Raw genomic sequence first — 12793 nt, 5'->3', positions numbered from 1 at the left:
CCGGCACCATCTCCTCTGACGGCTACGACACCACCAACTCTCCAGAGCTCGATGGACATCGACGCGAATGCGGTGCCTACCTCTGCCTTTCTTCAGACTGGCGCGACCTCGGACATCGAACATCCACATTCTGATTCAGAACAGCACCTCCGAAAGCAACGGTCGCCCAGAAAACGGAAGAAGAGGAGTCAAACGCCATCTGACGACACACTTCTTCATGTGGCATCACAGGCAGTGGAGCTGATACACGACAGTGATCTCCCTTCGAGCGTTCTGACGACAGGAGAGGCTGCTCCTGATGTCCCATCTGAAGAACGATCTCACACGAATATGACGGATTCCAAGGAGGGTGCCTCCCTGGACCCCACTACAGCAGCGTCGCTACAACTCGCCCCCGAGGAGTGTGACAGTCGCTCACCGTCTGTTCCAGTCTCCTGGGCTGATGATATCGACGAAGGAGCAGTTCGAGATGGTTGTCCTCTCATCAGGCAGTGCCCCATGGAGGTGCCTGACCCACCTTCCAGCCAGTGATTACGACAACGGTGACTACGTCAGATGTTACACGCCAGCCAGACATCTCTGCCGGAACATCTGTGCCAATGGTGGGAGCACGCCCCCAACATTACCGCATAGCGACGATGAATCTGGCCACCATTCGGGCCCCCCATAAACTGGCAATGTTCCGTGAGACCATTTATGCTGCTGATGTCGACATTGCCCTCCTCCAAGAAGTGTTTGTCGCCGATTTCCATGCCCCCACTGGCTACGTGGCACACATCTCCCATGCTTCTGACAACGGTAGTGGAGTTGCCATCCTCCTCCGTTCTGGACTCCCTGCTGAAGATGTAGTGTACCTTGCTAATGCTAGGGGTATGGCTCTCACGCTGTTCAGCGTCCGTATCCTCAATGTATATGCGCCGTCCGGCTCCAGTCGACGTCGTGATCGACACACTTTCTTTGCTGACGAGGTAACGCCGCTGTTTGAGGGTCCCCTAGATGATATGGTCCTCGGTGGCGATTTCAACTCCACGCAAAGGCCTGAAGATCAATTACCGCATCATTCCCCTTGTGCGGCCCTCTCCGTCATCATCGACAGACTCCAGCTTGTTGACACATGGACAAAGGTGCATGGCACCCGTGCAGGTTTCACATATTATACGGCGCATTCATCTAGTCGTCTCGATCGTATATACCTCACACGTTCCCTTGCTGCCGACACTCGACATGCCGAAGTATGGCCTCTGGCTTTCTCTGACCATGACGCCTACATCTGCGATGTCGTCCTCGCCCGCCAACAAGTGGGGCACAGCCGCGGCTTGTGGAAATTCAACGTTTCCCACCTGACTGTCCCTGACTGCCGACGAATCGTTGAGGATGCGTGGGCCCTCTGTCATCGTCGTCGCCCCGCCTACGCATCCACCTTATCGTGGTGGGTATCATGCGCGAAACCAGCTCTGCGCAGGGCGCTGATAGGATATGGCAAAGACTTCAAAGCCTGGCAAGCGAGCACCATGGACTTTTATTATGCAGTCCTTCGTGACTGCACTTCGATGGCCTTCTCTCCTGATCGTCAGATGATGGTGCATCGTGCTAAAGCGCAGATCACTTCCCTCACGCGACGGCGCTTAGAAGGGACTCTTGTCAGATCCTGCACCCGTGACCATATGCCTCATGAAACGCCATCGATGTACCACCTTCTCAGGGAACGCCGACGTCGTCGTCGAACCCTCATCCACGATCTCACAGATGCGGAAGGACGACGACACACTACGCAATGCGACATTGGTCACGCTTTCTATTCTCATTTCCGTCAACTGTTCGCTGCCGTCCCTCATCCCCCGACCTTAATTGAGGAGGTGGCAGCAATGACTGTCAACACCATGCCAGAGTATGTGGCTCAAGAACTTCAGGAACAAGTGACCTCTGATGAAGTCCTAGATGCAATCAAGGTGGGGGCTGCCAACAAGACCCCTGGACCTGACGGCCTCCCCCTCGACTTTTACAAGTATTTTAGCTACCTTTTGTTACCTGCTTGGACGTCCATCTGTCGTGAATTGATGTCACCCACAACGATGATCCCAGCCACCTTCCTTGATGGGGTCATCATCCTGGTCCCTAAGCCACATGGGCAATCACGGATCTGTGATTACCGGCCCATCACTCTACTCAACAGTGACATGAAAATTTTCACCCGTTTGTTGGCCTCACGCCTCAAGAAGGCAGCAAGATCCGTCACCTCCCTTGATCAGACTTCGTTGGGCGGTGACAACAACATCCATACGGCCCTTTGCCGTTATAGGGACATGATTGCGCTCGCGCGCTCGCGACATTTACCTGGCGCATTGGCATCGCTTGACTTCCGTCAAGCTTTCGACCGTGTCGACCATACTTTTCTGAAATCGGTCCTCCAACACATGGGTTTTCCGGTTCGTACAATCACCGTGGTAATGCGGCTCTTGAGCGGCGCAACTTCAAGAATACTCTGTAATGGTCGCCTCACCGCGCCTCTAGCGATCGAGCGCTCTGTCCGACAGGGATGCCCACTTTCCACGATACTGTATGCTTTGGCATTAGAGCCCCTCCTACAGGGGCTTCGCCAACGCCTGGTGGGCCTGACATTGCATGGGCACCGCTTCTGTTGTACAGCCTATGCTGACGATCTAGTCCTCTACCTCCGCAATGAAGACGATGTTCGCGCTGCTCTGACTTGGGTGACGACTTATGGGGAGGCATCGGGCAGTTCTCTTAACATTTCCAAATCGAAGGTTCTGCTCATTGGTGAGGGTCTACCAGAAAGATCTGTCGCTCCTCTAAGTGTGGCCACCAGTGTCCGCTGTTTGGGCATTGATTTTATGAATGACCTCCGTCGCTCAGCGGCAACCAACGGTCGACGTCTCCTACAAACGATCAGGGCTGGCCTTGTGGACCACCGGCTTCGATCCCTCGACATTATACAGCGCGCGCAATACGTGAATGTTTATCACGCCTCACGCATCCCCCATGTGGCACAAGTGTTCCCGGTTCCGATTACCCTCGCACGTCGTATGTTGATGGCGATGGGATCCTTTGTCTGTGCCGGGGTGTTATTTAAAGTTCAATATTCCTCCCTTGCCCTCCCGCGGGAGCGTGGTGGAGTGGGCTTATTCCATGTGCCAGACAGAGTTACCGCACTTTTTGTTAGCTCCCAACTGAAAGTCTGGCGTCGCTGCCCGACGAGCCTGACCGGACTGCTTTTGCGTGAATACGCACCAGTCTCCATGTCAGCCCCGGTCATGTTATCCGACATTCCACCCCCCTTTTATCACTTTCGGTACTTCTTCTTTGAAATCAGTTACATTCTGCACTCCTTACCCCTTCTCCGTATACTCCAGACAAAGACTGTATACGACACCTTACAAATGTGTCAAACCCCCAACCCCATTGAACACAAGTTTCCCCAGATCATATGGCGCCGTGTGTGGAAAGCAGTGCATGCTGGTTACCTCGACACCAGCGTTCAGTCCACCTGGTATATCACCGTTAATGGCAAACAGGTCAACCAGTCTCGTTTGCACCGCATCCGCCTTGCTGACACACCACTCTGTGTTCACTGTGGTGTAGAGGACACGGACGCTCATCGGTTCTCATGTGGTCCGTCTGCTGACGTCTGGAGGCTCGCGCAGCGTATCCTGGCTTTCCTCACCCGACAGCCGCCTGCTCAGATTATTTTCCTGACGCTTCTATTCCCGGATGTGATTCATTACCCCACAACAAAAACTAATGCCGTGAATTGGATACGCGGTCATACAGTCCGCTACCTTTTTGGGCCCGATGAGAAATCAGAACTAGGTTATTGGACTTACCTTAACGATCGACATTGTGCACTTGTTCGCAACCCCAGATACAAGCAGTTCTTTTCCAATTTTCTACGGAGCGCCTTTCATGACCCGCCTTCCAGCTGGAACGTCCAAGCCATGAGATGCTGATGCTTTTTTGCCGATATGATGTTCTGAACGTACTACACACGGAATCCTCACTAAAATTTCGAGAAGACACGTTTGGATGTTCCGCCAATCAGACGGCGCAAGCGACTCCTAGAATTCTGGTGCAACGACTGCCATAATACAAAAAAATGAATAAATAAAAACATACATACAAAAAAAAAAAACAAAGAAAAATAAAGAAAACAAAAATGCAATACAATAAACTAAAAAAAAAAGTTCCTGTTCACAACAAATTACATTTTTAAATCGCTACTCTCTATGTTTCTTCCCCCCTACTTTCTTCCTTTCCTACACCTTTGCAGTAATAGGTTAGTTGTTTTGGAATAGGTGTAGATAGGTGCCAACGCCTGAAGAGGTGCATTTAATTTTATTTTTTTGTTAGAATACAAGTGGCGGTAGCAAATAGACATTTTTTTGTAGTTTTTCCTTTCCTGTCCAGATAAAAAAAAAAGGGGGGTAGCGTCTTATTAGAAATTTTTAAAAAAAATTAAAAAAAATAAAAAAATAAAAAAAAATAAAAATAAAAAAAAGTTGGTAGAGCACTTGAAAAAAAAAATAAAAATAAAAAAAATAAAAAAAACACGTGAAATTAAAAAAAAAGAAAAGAAAAAAAAAGCGGTTCTAGGCGCGCAGTCCGGAACCTCGCGACTGCTGCGGTCGCAGGTTCGAATCCTGCCTCGGGCATGGATGTGTGTGATGTCATTAGGTTAGTTAGGTTTAAATAGTTCTAAGTTCTAGGGGACTGTTGACCTAAGAAGTTAAGTCCCATAGTGCTCAGAGCCATTTGAACCACTTTTTCAAGTAGTTCAAATGGCTCTGAGCACTATAGGACTTAACTGCTGAGGTTATCAGACCCCTAGAACTTAGAACTACTTAAACCTAACTAACCTAACCACATCACACACATCCATGCCCAAGGCAGGATTCAAACCTGCGACCGTAGTGGTCTCGCGGTTCCAGACTGAAGCGCCTAGAACCGCGTGGCCACACTAGCCAGCCTCATATTTGGCACCAGAGGTGTGCTACAGGAACAAAAACATGTGCAGATCCATCTAAGAAATAGTTTCAAGTTTTTGAACTCGTAGTAATCATTTAATTAACTTCTATCCATTTTTGTTTTTACTGCCCTTTGTTTATTGTATATATCTATATGCATTTTTCCCTGAACACCGTTCATGATGCAGATAACACAGTAGTAAAGTAGTAGTAAGAGCCATTTATGTGCATTACTGTAAGCATAATTTTGTAAGACCATGAGATGAACCGATTATGCTAGGCGAGACACAGGCTTGACACATCCAGGTTTTGAGGCGCGTTTAATTTCACGAACGTGAATTTTGAGTTTAACTCTCTTTCTTCGGGAATCTATCGTGCTTTGTTCTCTGCAGTCGTTTTTCGATGGCCATGAACAGGAATAACACCTGTACTGGACGACATGGAATGGTCGTGGCCTCATATATGTGTTGACAAGGATCTTACAAATATGAGCCAATCACTAGTAATATTAAACCAGACCGCAGGAGCAGATCCTATAGCTGCACGATATATGCAGGCATGTTCCAATGGTTCAAATGGCTCTGAGCACTATGCGACTCAACTGATATGGTCATCAGTCCCCTAGAACTTAGAACTACTTAAACCTAACTAACCTAAGGACATCACACAAACCCATGCCTCAGGACTGGAGCGCCTAGAACCGCACGGCCACCGCGGCCGGCATGCAGGCATGTCTTCAACGTAAACAAGTTAAATATGCATATGTTTTGTAAATAATTACGTATTTTGTATATCGATTTCTCCACTATTAAGTGAACCTGGGACGCTCAAGCGAGTAAGAGCTGTGCACTTAGAAGTGCTTATAAAACTTGTAATACTGCGAATGAGGCTAGGTTGGAACGTACCATTTGTGCACTGTGTGTAGCAGTCGACGGGAGATAAAACGGCGTATTCAGCCTCTCATTGCTGCCTAATGCAATAAGTGATACACTTTTAGACACACACAAAGCAATACAGTGAAATGCAGTGTAGTAACATGCTACTTTTAAGGCACAAACTCTGTCTAATTTTGCTAAAGACACAGTGTTGGGCCAATATATTATCGACAACACAGAAACAGTACAATTACACCCGGTGTTACTTTAAAGTGCGACGAATAACCTGTGTTAGCAGAAACGTTTAATAAAATCCTGCTTAAAAACAAACATATAACCACACTAAACAACTGTAAGTGATACTTGTAGTTATTCAAACCAGGAAACATTTTAAAACAGTGTGACAAACTTCAGTTGTTAACGATTTAATGAATAAACAGTTACAGTTACATTCCTGCTTCAGGGACACTTACGTATCACACAACACAACACATGTGCTAATCAGAACCTTTTTCCTATGACTCTACAGTGTGTTGTGATATATACAGGACTATTTCTGCTATGTTGTATGTATTTTATGAAACCAAGAACCATCGCAGCAATGCAGCTCAATCACGTGCGCGGAGCATGCCTGCCTTCACCGTCTCACCTGCCGGCAGTAGAACGCGCGAAATACGGCGCGTGATTGAGTGGTGTCATCCCTACGAGATGGCGTTAGGGGCGACCTGGTGCCGCCGCTCTTCGCTTGTCTGCACTGTTGATTGAGTGCTGAGAGCAATGACCTTCCTCACCGCGCCGCCACTGTGAACTGAGCCAATGCGTTCGATCGGCGGAATTTTTTGATGAAACATAGACAAATGTGCGCCAAGAGCACAGTAAAAAATACATTATGTGTGTTTTCTCATTTGTAAAGGATGTTTACGGATGAAGTGACATTTATCGAACTCTTATGACTTTTACGATGATTTTTGGTACTTTTCATGAGATGGCTGATCAATTGTACTTCAAAAATGAAAGACAATGACCATTAACAAACTGTAATTAAAAAGTGAAGTTCCTGTGTAAAAGTTTACCTCCTACCTAACTTCTACATTCAATTGAACTGTGCTTTTTATTTTGTAACTATGTTATGAAACTAAAACGTATCATTCAGGGGGCTATGAAAAGCTTCATCTTATATGTACATAAATTTAACCTCCGAAACTAATAATTTATGTAAAGCTTAATAAGAACGGCTGTTTTTTTGTATTAATTGCGCGTATTGTCTTTAAATTGTCTTATAACATAAAATTATAATTAATTGTTAAATGTGAGAGAGCCTACAGAAGTTAAACAGAGCAATTGTATTTCTAATTGTCAAATAAAGCGCAGTCAAACAACCAAAAATTATGCAATCAGCCAAGCCGGAAAGGAGTCCAGCGAACTCTCTCGAACATTTTTCCACGCAAGAGGCTTCCGGAAGAGGAAAAGGCTGACGAAAAATGACAGTAAAGTGGCCTCCAGTTGTCTGCTTGTTTATAAACACGATCGGCGTCTGGCTCTCTCTCTCTCGATATCTCTCTGACACCCGCCGTCTATTGATGTCTCTGCTCTTCTCGATCGCTCTCTCTTAATGATCGCTTTCTCGAATGATATTGTAACAGGTACGTGTACCTGAAAGGTATTTTCAAGATGTGTAAAGTATTTATCTACATAAAATCATCGTCAATATATGAATAATTGCTATTGTTTACAATTGTTATATTTCAACAACATCAAACTTGCCTGCCAACTTTTTAACCAGAGAGACTGCAAGACTACTGACATATCGTTTGCTATGTTTTTCTGTCCAACTTGTGTGATTGTTCTTTTTAGAGATGTCCACTCCTCTTCAACCGTACTGCCTACTGAGCTATTTCTTATTGCTGTATGTAAGCCATAGAGAACTTCTAAAGTATCTCGTCATTCCTTAGTACTTCCGTATCCCACTTCTTTGCGTGTTGATTCCTCCTGCCTAATCTCTTAGACTTTTGCCTACTGTTTATGACTACTAAATTGTGATCTGCATCTATATCTGCTCTTGGGTGCGCCAGCCAATCCAGTATCTGATTTCGGAGTCTCTATCTCTGTCTCACAATGATGTACTGTAACAGGAAGCTTGGCGTATCACCCGGCCCTGTCCCAATATATCTCCTCCTCTTTTGATTCTTGAACAGATAACATATTACAGAATTGCTATGACCGCTGAAATTTATGACATTCTTTGTCATAAGTCCATATACTCCTGTAACCTTTTTTATACTCTTTCCGCTACACCTACATTCGAGTTGAATTTTATCATCCATTACGTACTGTATTTCTCTTTCAGTATCTTAGTCTATTTTCCCTACGTTTTCATCCTCAGGTTTTCACGTCGGAATCTATACCTGAGCTACCGTTGTTGATGCTGGTTTGCTGTCGATTCTGATAAGACCAACGCTACCATTGAACTGTACACAGCAACAGACTCTCTGTCCTACCTTGCTATTTATGACGAATCCTACTCACGTAATACCGTTTTCTGCTGCTGTTCATATTTCCCGATACTCAGCTGAAGAAAACTCCTTGTATTCTTCCCATTTCACTTCAGTGTGTCCTACCACGATATCTCTAGAAAGAGCCTTTCCCATATCAGATTTTCTGGCCTCTCTACCACGTTCAACGTTCTGGAAATCCACGCTCCGACTCGTAGAAGGAATGTTTAATGTTCAATCTTTTTCTCATGGTCTCCTCCCCCTTGCCAGTCCCCTTCCGGAGGTCCGAATGGGGGATTATTCGGGAATATTTTTCCAATGAAGAGATCATCATGACACTCTTTCAATTACAGGCTACTTGTCCTGTGTATACATGTGCTGTGTCTTTAAAGCTTTGGTTTCCATTGCCTTCTGCTTCCTCATGCCATTGATCATTGCTTATTCTTCCGCCCTTAGTGTCAGTTTCCCACCCCAGGGACCTGAGAATGCCATGAACCATTGACCGCTTCTCCACCTTCTTTGAGAAGGCCGTTGGCACAATGAGAGTGACTTCTTACGCTGGAAGTTGTTGATATAGCTTATTAAAATTATGGCTTCAGCTCAGTCTTGCATATTCTTGTATCTCATATTAATAAAACGAAGAAATCGTCCTTCTCCTGGTCATGTAAAGTTGTGAGAAACAAACCGCCGTCACTGTATTATCGATCTTTAAATGTCACCTCTGGCACGAATAATGTCTATGTCACACTTCAAATAACTATAGATTATCATAACTGGATAATTCAGCTTATGAACTTAAAATAAACGTCTTCGAATTACATGAGTGTTCCCGTAATAAGTTTCAGCTTCTGTGCAGTCACAAATTCACCTAATTACAAACTGCAGTTACTGATATTAATACTCGTGGTTCAGTATCCACACGTAATGTTGTTGCTTTCCTAAATTGTTTTACCTTCGCGTACTATATCTAGCAGCTATCGAAACTCCTTCCGCGATTATGTACCATTAAAAGAAGTCAATTACAAGTGATTATCGAAAAGCACTTCCCAGACGTACTGACTGATAATGTATTCTCAATAAAAATACATCATGAACTGTCTCTCAAGATTTCAGTGCCATGAGTTATTGCAATATTCTCGATTTCTCGTTTTCCTATTAATGACGTAATACTCTTCTTTTCAAAAACTCGTATTATCTTCCTACGCTGAATTAACTTCGTCAGTTTGAAAGATTAAGCTTCCCTGCATATACAGAGATAAATTATTGAAGTTCCCATTTTAGATCGGAGTATCCTTCGGAAATAGTTTCAAGTGAATTAACTTTATTAACAGTGTAAAGCGACACAGACTGAATGAAACACACAGATTTTAATGCTCTTAGTCTGATTATCTATACAGAAGTGGCTACGACGTTATGTTTCATCATTTGTTTCGACATTTTAAGAATATGGTAAGTCTCGGCAAGGCGTCCTCCCGTCGGATGACTGGACTTTAGTATCGATCGGCTGCTGACACAGTTGTGACGGCAGCACACCTCTGGAATAACTTGTCGCCTTCGTGATTGTCACATAAAACCAAACAAACCAGAAACACTTTTTTTAGGTGCGACAACATGGAAAACCATTACAACTAGAGCTAGCTTAAATAAGCTAACTAATTCCAGGCAAAGGAAATAACCAAATAGGGTGCCACAGCTCTTCTTGAAAAACTACACAGCTGTAAGTGATAGATTGACAAACATCATTCTGAAGTTCCTAGCTTTATATACATCGATCGGTTCAGAGAAAAACTACACTAGACACCGCGAACACTGCACAGGCTGACAGTATTTAGCATCCTGTATCAAGCTTTCCTAGAAAGGAAAGTGGATTCTGCTGATGTTGAAAGCATTTAGTGAACTTGGGAAGCACGCTCGGGAGGCTGATGTAGTAATGCATCTCCGGCGCCTGAGTGAATCATGGACCACTACTGAGATTGATCCTTAGTAAAGGAATGTCCCGCCGGTGGTGTAGTTATTAGAGACAGTGATCAACATCGAGTGGTGCGTGTAGAATCCACGGACACCTCGCGCAAGGACGTACTAATTACATCACCAGTGTTGTGGGGATAAGCGGAGCAACAGCCGTTTATGTGTGAAATAACGGAAGCCGTGTCCAGTAGACAGGTGAGACTAATTAACTGCGAGGTGTCGCTGTAGTCGTCGGATTAGGGCCGTGCGGCTGCCGTTATTCCACGCCGCGTACTGGAAACGCGGAGCCGGTAATACCGCCGCCGGTATCGGTAATCGCTATCTGCTCACGCAGCTGGCTGCTGCCTGCCAGCGCTATCTGGTGCGCGCAGCAGGAAGACCTACCAGCCCACTGGCGACCATGCCAGGACTGCAGCACAGCCAGCTGATTGTTCATCAGGTGTTCATTTTGGCGAATCAACCAGTTTGTATTTAACAGAGAGTCCCAGCTTTCTTGTCTCGAATCAGTAACTTCCTAAAATCAGACATTTCGGACGACTCACTGAAAACTAACTTCATTTTTCAAGTTTCCTCCAGTTTCTTAAACTTGAAGTGGATTTTATTCCATCTCAGTCTTACAGTTGCTGTTAATTATGTTAAGCGGTCGAATTCTCCTTTACTGCATTACGCGATTTTGTAAGTGGTCCTTGATTGTGGGTGTTTAGTTGTACTGATCCCATTACCATATCCTGCCGATTAATATTTTTAAAGGAGCACAGTTAAAGCTAATTACACTTGCTCCAAAGTACACGACTGCTGCTGTCATCAATAAGGCAAATGAAACTTCCTGTATGGCGGACCGAGACTCGAACTCAGGACCTTTGCCTTTCGCGGCCAAGTGCTCTACTGTCTGAGCTAGCCAACCTCGTCGGGGCGTGATTCGTGCTTGGGTAGCTCACACAGTACAGCACTCGACCGCGAAAGGCAAAGGTCCCGAGTTCGAGTCTCGGTCCGGCACACAGTTTTAATCTGCCAGGAAGTTTCATATCAGCGCACACTCCGCTGCAGAGTGAAAATTTCCTTCTGGAATAAGGGAAATACTGACCAACTACCATATTCACATACACCTCACAGGACCCAATGCCTTTAAGACACCGAATGCCTTCTGAACAGGCCTGAGGAGACCCAACAATACTGACTAACCGTCCTGTGATCCTCAACCTCTAATATTGGGTGGCATGATGGAGGATTACAAAATGTATAAATCACTCCCACCTCACTACGTCGAGAATTTTTATTTTAAAACAGACTTTATGCCTTTGTGCGATTTCACGATCCGCAGCATTGCAGACCAGTATGGGGATTTCCATTCTTCATAGCCATTCAGCGTGCTTTAAAGCTGTTGGAAATGTCACATATGCAGACATCCTTCTACAACAATCGAGAGGTTTTCTGTGTTCCCTCGCGAACGCCGCGCCCATAGAACATCCCACTACATCACTCTCGCTTTTCCACTCGCAAATCGCCGCCTTCCGTATGTAACGTTCAATAGCCCACCTGCCCAGTGTCATTTCAAATGCTCCCTCTTATTCTAAACGAAGTAGAGAGTAAATATTTTATTTGACGTCGCTGTATCGCTGACGTGATATTCTTCTCTTTAAATTTAGTGAAGCTTTTAGTTTTTACTATTATTATCAAAGATAAGTAAGGAGACAGATAACGGAAGATATATTTATCCATTACTACTTATCATATTTGCCACATTACAAACCGATAAGCGTTGGCAGGTGCGGATATGGAGAAGCATTTTGTCAGCAGACCACTCTTCCGGCCATTGTCAGTTTTTGTGACCGGACCCGTTACTTCTGAATCAAGCGGTTCTTCAATTCGACTCACAATGGCTAAGCGCAGCCCACTTGTCAACAGTGCTCAGCAGACCTGGACGGTCACACAGCCTGGAGCTAGAGAAGTCCGACAGGAATGAAATTCGATCATCTGGCGGGAACTGCGGCGAGACCGGTGCCGATCCAACGCTTCAGTCGTTGTAATTTCAAGCTCTTGACTGTAGTGGTGTTACACTTCCGCTCTACTCGGATTGCTCCTTGCTCACACCTTGTTATGTACGAGAAAATTACAAATTTCATTAGATACACCAACGTCTTATGTATATCTTTGCAGGCAAATTGAAACGTTGCTTCACAGGATACGACATAACCCTTGACTGAAGTGATGCCCCATCATGCATCAAGTGCTAATACTTCAGTCCTTGTTACAATAGACTGAACCAGAGTCTTTTCCTAGCCCTTTCATGCATCTCGCCACGTTCAAGTTCCTCGCTTTTAAATCAATGATTGTGCCGTCAAGGAGTTCACTAATAGGCATTCTGAAAATAGATGAGGTCAAGATCATGGAACATGATTTACTCTGCCACTAAAAGTGTTATTCCAGATAGCCGGTTCATTTTCCTTTTATGTTCCGTCGTATTGTGGAAGAGCGGAAT

The sequence above is a fragment of the Schistocerca gregaria genome, chromosome 1 (genome assembly GCF_023897955.1).
Source record: "Schistocerca gregaria isolate iqSchGreg1 chromosome 1, iqSchGreg1.2, whole genome shotgun sequence".
In the NCBI taxonomy this organism is placed as follows: domain Eukaryota; kingdom Metazoa; phylum Arthropoda; class Insecta; order Orthoptera; family Acrididae; genus Schistocerca; species Schistocerca gregaria.
The sequence above is the reverse complement of the archived record's forward strand: the minus strand, read 5'-3'. Positions refer to the sequence as shown.